Source organism: Elephantulus edwardii, unplaced genomic scaffold, assembly GCF_000299155.1.
Source record: "Elephantulus edwardii isolate Elephantulus edwardi_28Jun2011 unplaced genomic scaffold, EleEdw1.0 scaffold00229, whole genome shotgun sequence".
Classification (NCBI taxonomy): domain Eukaryota; kingdom Metazoa; phylum Chordata; class Mammalia; order Macroscelidea; family Macroscelididae; genus Elephantulus; species Elephantulus edwardii.
In genome coordinates, this window is record NW_006399979.1 from 1,478,128 (window position 1) to 1,484,878 (window position 6,751).

The window sequence follows — 6,751 nt, forward strand, 5'->3', positions numbered from 1 at the left end:
AACCATATGCTAATAAATGTATAACATTTGTTAATGGGGGAAAAGTCAACCCAAACCAGAAGCAGCCATAATGATTATGATACATTCAGTTGCTGATATCTAGTTGTGTCCTAAGGAGCATTATCAAAAGAGAAATCATGCTGCAGAGAAAAGCTATATATACATACACAATGAGAAAATAAACTACAAGCTTAATGCATGCATTTTTAATACTGGGGGGAAAAAAATCACAGCCCTCTAAATTTTCTCCACATTTGTTATCAAAAGCCCTCCGCACTCAACTAAGATGAAATGATCTTAAAAGCATACTAATACTTGTAAAATTTGCTTAAATCTTTTCAGCCACAAAAACTTCAATGGAAATATTCAGTCACTTTCAAAACAAAACCAAAATTCTATTCTGATGACATGCATGATTAAAAGTCTATCCAAGATACATTGTTCTACACTGTCAACGACTAGGGAGAAAAGGCTCAAGTAAATTTTTAGTTTGCAGATGCTGAAAGGATTTCGTATTCCAGCAGAAGTTCAAATCTTCTGAATCTTTTTACGAACAACTGCTGGATTTTCTTTTCTGATTTTATTAGCAACATCATCTTTGTGAAGTAAGAGCAATTGTGTACATCCAAAAAATGATGAGTTATTCACAGTGAGCATTTCCACACCAGCATTCAAATCCAGTCCTACCTACTTCCTGCATATGAAATACCGATTCTTTTTTTTTTTTTTCAGGAGACTTGTTTTACTCTTCAGATGGTTGTTGTACTGAAGATGGAGGATCACATTCAAAAGGAACAAGGCCATTGGCTCTGGTTCCTTGCAGATCTTCTGTGTCAGGTATTGCTTTATCCATAGATGTACTGTCCACCTGGGAAGATGCTACAGAGTCATAGATAAAGTAACTGATTTGATCCAGGGCTTGGCTACATAGATGAAGATGAAAAGTTTAATGATGGCAGAGCTTCTGGAACACTGTCATCTGTGCACTGAACTGGTGAAGATTCAGACTACTGACAGTAGTTGCAGGTGGGCTTATTCTACCATCACTACTACTCTATCTTTGAAGATGTTCTTTATAGCATACTAAACACATGCCATTTGTACAAGGATTTCCATAAAATCTACAGCCAGTGGAACAAAGCATAGGCACTTGGCTGTGTTTCTTGAGCCATGGTCTTCTGTTGCACACCTGGCAGTGACTCACTCCACCTCACACATGTTGCCTGCTGCTCCCAATTCACTGGTGAATGGGGACAGATGACGCTGCCAAACTCAAGCTCACTCAGGCCTCACTTTCAGTACCACGCTGTCTTCACCACCAGCGCTGAGTAGTAGAATTTTAGATCAGGCACTGTCATGCCTCCTACCTTGTTTCTCTTTTTCAGTAGTGTTTTGCTTATTTGAGGTCTCTTTCTATTCCGGATAAAACTGAAAATTTCCTTTTTCATCTCATTGAAGAATAGAATTAGTATCTGTATTGAGATTGCTTTGAGCTTATAGATTGCTTTTGGTAGAATTGTCATTTTCACAATGTTTGGTCTTTCTATCTATTAGTATGGTATATTCTTCCATTTCTCTAAGTATCTTTTTGTTTCTTGTAGTAATTTTGGTAATTTTGGAAGTATAAGTCTTTTGTGTCTCTAGTTAAATTTATTCCCAAGTATTTCAGCTTGTGATTAGCTATTGTAATTGGTATTGCTTTTCTTACCTGCATTTCTATATTGTCTTTGTCAGTGTAGAGAAATGCAACCAATTTTTGTATGTTGATCTTATACCCTGCTACTTATTTTACTGAATTTGTAGACTATGTCCAATAGTTTTCTCACTGAATAGTTGGGGTTTTCTAAGTATACTATCATATCATCTGCACATAGAGATAGTTTTACTTCCTCTCTGCAAATTTGTATGCCTTTTATTTCCTTGTCTTGCTTTATTGCTTTTGCTAATGCAATATAAGAAGAGGTGATAGGGGCATCCTTGCTTAGTTCCAGTTCTCCAGGGGAATTCCTTTACTTTCTCCATTGAAAACTATGTAGGTTCTTTGTTTAGTATATATACTTTTCACTATGTTGAAGAAGTTTGCCTCTATTCCTAGTTTTGTTGGGTGTCTTAATTGGGAAGCGCTGTTGGATTTTGTCAAAGGCCTTTTGTGCATCAATTGATAGGATCATTTCGTTCTTGTTCTTTGCTTTGTTAATGTGATTAATTGCATTGATTGTTTTTCTTATATTGAACTATCCTTGCATACCTGTTATGAATCCCAATTGATCATAGTGAATTATTTTTTTGATGTGCTATTGGATTCTATCATCCAGGATTTTGTTGAGGCTTTTTGCATCAATGTTCATTAGAGATATGGTCAATAGTTTTCTATTTAAGTGTTGTCTTTAACTTTCATATCAGGGATATGTTTACTTCATAGAATGAGTTCAGGAGTATTCCATCTTTTTCTATTTTCTGAAATACTTTATGTAGAATTGATGAGAGCTCTTTTCTTAATCCAAAATGTTACTCTTTTTCTCTTCCCTGGTGCATTTAAACCATCACATTTAGTGTAATTATTGAGAGGCAAGGTTTTATTGGTAGAATTTTGTTGGGTTCTTTTTAATATTTTTTCTGGTTACTTTGATCCATCCTAATTTCTGTGATATCTCTGTGAAAAGGACTTCCTTTGGCACTCAGGAGCAACAGTGTTTCTCTGGAGACTAAGGTGCGCCTGATACAGGCCATGGTATTTGCAATCGCTTGCTATGCATCAGAGAGTTGGACAATGACTAGGGAGGACAGAAGGAGAGTGGATGCTTTTGAGCTGTGGTGCTGGAGAAGGGTACTGAATGTACCATGGACTGCCAGGAAAACAAACAGATTCATCTTGGAGAGGATTAAACCAAGCTACTCCTTGGAGGCAAGGATTCTGGGGCTTCGTCTGACATACTTTGGACATGTTGCCAGGAGGGACGGGTCCTTGGAGAGGGACATATGCTTGGGAGGGTGGAGTTACAGCGCAGGAGGGGAAGACCCTCTATGAGATGGATTGATTCGGTGACTGGGGTAATCGGGATGGGTGTGTCAGAGGTGGTCTGGTTGGCGCAGGATAGAGCAGGGTTTAGAGCTGTTGTGCATAGGGTCGCTATGAGTCGGAAACGACTTGACAGCACATAACAACAACAACAACCCTTAGTTTCTATTTTTCTGAAAATATCTTGATCTCTCCAAAATGTCTTTGATGGACAATTGTGCTGGATGCAATATTCTTTTTTTTTTATTTTATAATGGTTTGCTTACAAAGTTCATATACATTTTTTTTCACACTGGATCTTTCTTATTTCTTTTACCCACCACTCCCTCTGCACATCAAATTGAGTGACCCTATGATCACTCATCCTTACCTGTCTGCTCCTACCCTCTTACCCTTGGGTCCTCATACATATTTTACTAATTGTGTTTCTATTTCTACAATGGTCTCATACAGTATTTGTTCTTGTGGGACTGAGTTAGTTCATCAAGCATAATGCTCTTCTGTCCCTCCCAGGTTAGGTAGTAATTTACAAAATCATTGCTCCTATGTGCTGTGTAGTATTCTATAGTGTGAATGGGTACAATATTCTTGGTAGAATGTTATCGTTTTGGCATTTTGGATATATGTCCTTCCATTGTTTTCTTGCTTTCATGGTTTCTGTGTGTGTGGGGGGAAAATCAGCATTTATTCTTATTTGTTCCTCTTTATAAGTTAGTCCTCATTTTTCCCTGGCTGCTTTCAGAATTCTCTCCTTATCTTTGATTATAGTGAATTTGACTATCACATGCCTTGGTGTTATTCTTTTGGGGTCTATTCTATATGAAGTTCACACTGCTTCTTGTATGAATAGTCTCTCATCCTTTCTGAAAAGTTTTTTTCTAGTAACTAACAATTTCCTCAGTGACTTTTTTTTTCCTTCTCTTCATCTGGAATTCCAAATATGCATACATTTTTCTTCTTGATGGTGTCCCACATTATTCTTAGGCTTTCTTCATTTTCCTTCCATTTTAATTCTGCTTTTTGCTCTAATAGATCATGCTGAGAGCTCTCTCTTCTTTTTCACTGATTTTGTGCTCCATCTCTTCAGTTCCGCTCATCTGTCACTCCAACATGTTGACAGCTTTTGAGGCACTGGTCTTAATATTATGGATTGCACTTTCTTACTTTTCTATGGTTTCAAATGCCTCATTTATGTATCTGTAATGTCTTGGATTGGTTTTCTAAAAGTTTTTCTTGGCTTTTCCTTGTAGAATTCTGCAATTCTTCAAGTTTTTCTTTCACTCATTGAGTTTTAATTCTGTATCAGAGAGTTTAATCAGGATTTCCAGATTAAAAAAAATCTATTGATTCTGTGTTTTTATCACTTTTTTTGGGATGAAATCTTGCTTTAATTTTGTGTATACGGTGAGGTAGTCTGTTTCCTCCATGTCATTACTGTGATAAAGTTTTTTTCTTGCCTGGGGCACTAAGAGGTCTTTGGTCTGACTACCTTGGTTGGGGAGCTCACTGTTCCAGAAAAGGAAAGACAACTCACCCTGTCTGAATTTCTCTTAGGTCCCTGAGTTCATAGGAGAACTTGCTTCAGTTTGTGAGCTCAACATCCTAGTAGGGAGGAGGAGAACAATTCACTCTGCCTGTGGTCCTTCCTCTCTGGTTCTGTGGCAAAGATTGCTGGATGGAGGTGAGAGGTAGGCCACATCAAACTGCTTCTGTTCTGCCTCTCTTACCTGTCAGTTAACTTTTCTGAGTTGGAAGGCAAGTTGTTTTCTGATTGCAGCCTTCTCTCCTGATGTCTATTTCCCTCCTTGGTCTGTGGAGTGGAGTGGTCAGGTTCCCCAACTCTCTTTATCCCTCTCTCTGACATTTTGTAGGAAGGACCTATTCTTTTGCTCAAGGCCTGTATTCCTATTGATGTTAGTTGCTGGGGTCTTCCCATTAAAGAACATGGCTGGCAAAACAAGATGATTTCCATGGGGAGGGTAATGTCTTGGCTGGATCTTGAGTGTTGGTGTCCCTTTGGCCTGAGGCCTGTGACCTAAGGACCCAGGGTGGAGCTGAGTGTAGAGGTGGAGGTTCTGCAGTTGCTGGCTTTTGGACTGAGGTTTCAAGTTTATTTTGTACACAAATTTTGTATGAAAACTAGTATAAAATGTTGTTGTTGTTGTTGTTGTTGTTGTTGTTGTTGTTATGTGCCGTCGAGTCGCCTGCAACTCATAGCGGCCCTATGTACAACAGCCCTAAACTCCACTCTGTCCTGTGCCAATCGCACTGTCTCTGACACTCCCATCCCAATTATCCCAGTCACTGAATCAATCCACCTCATAGAGGGCCTTCCTCTCCTGCGCTGTCCCTCCACCCTCCCAAGCATGATGTCCCTCTCCAAGGACCGGTCCCTCCTCCCAACATGTCCAAAGTATGTTAGACGGAGCCTCAGAATCCTTGCCTCCAAGGAGCCACCTGGTTTAACCCTTTCCAGGACAAATCTGTTTGTTTTCCTAGCAGTCCATAGTATAAAATAAACATTTTAAAAAACAGTAATAAGATAAACTTCGTGGCATTAAAAAAATAAAAAAAGTAATCAGATCATTGAGTCAAAGAGTCCTGGATTCTCAGCTCTGCCAATTACCAGCAATATATTCTTGGGCAGGTTTTCAAACTTTCTGGGCTCCATTTCAAATAACAGAGATTGGGTTGCATGATATTATTTTGAAAGCAAGGCTGCGTTCTGAGAGAGTTTTGTAGTGTATGATGAAAGAGAGAAAACATCACCCAACTCCTCATGGTTTATGAATGTTAAAACCACTCTATATCATAGAGTAATGCTCTTTAGGAAGGATTGTTGTCATCTAATTGTCATCTCCCTTGATTACTACTCACCATCCCTAGCTCACTCCCCGGAGGTGGTTCTGGCAGTGGAGTAACATGCCCCTTTGGATGCATGCCATGTAAGTCCATTTGAACTGTTCTCTTTTCACTGCTCATTGTTCCTTCATTCTTCTTCTGCTCTTCCCCCCCCCCACCCCATCATCCCCTCCAAACTCCCTGTACAAACCTAGTCTTCTAGGAAGTACTTTTCAAGTACTCACAGGCTGTACTTAAAATTTTCCCACCTTCTATTTGTTTGTTTTTTAACCAAAAGTCAGTTTTTTAAAAATTTTAACATTTTTTAGCATTTATTGTTTACATTCATTACAGATTCCTTAGAGAATGAAACAGATGCCTTACAGATACAAGCCTGCCTAAATCTTAGAGAATATTTGGATATGTATTCAAATTATGAGTCTCCAGGTCCCTCTGAATATTTTAATTCAGAAGATGTATGGTAGGGTTTAGGAACCCATGTTTTTCACAGAAACACTAGATATTCTTACAGTATTCCAGTTTGGAAATAAGTCAATATAGCATAGGAACAGTGGTGATGTAGTGCATTACATATTTGACTGATAACTAAAAGGTCTAATCTGCTAGTCACTCTTAGAGAGAGAAAGATGAGATAAAGATTTTACATTAAAATTTACAACCTTGGAAACCCAATGGAAGGTTGCTATGTATTGGAATCAATTTAATGACAGTGAGCTTTTTTTTTTAATGTGCACTCCTCCGTCACTGTTATAAGGCTGAAATTGAAACCCTCCAGTGGGTTTTCATAAGCTATATTGCACTAGAGCACCAAGAAGCCAAAGCAAAAGGGAAGAAGTTAAGGAGCTGAACAGAAGATTTCAAAAAACAACT

General features: G+C 38.5%; 1 pseudogene; it reads right to left on the reverse strand.

Moving 5' to 3' along the window:
• Nucleotides 1-528: 528 nt before the first annotated feature.
• LOC102870216 lies at nucleotides 529-6,001 on the reverse strand (annotated as a pseudogene).
• Nucleotides 6,002-6,751: the final 750 nt, after the last annotated feature.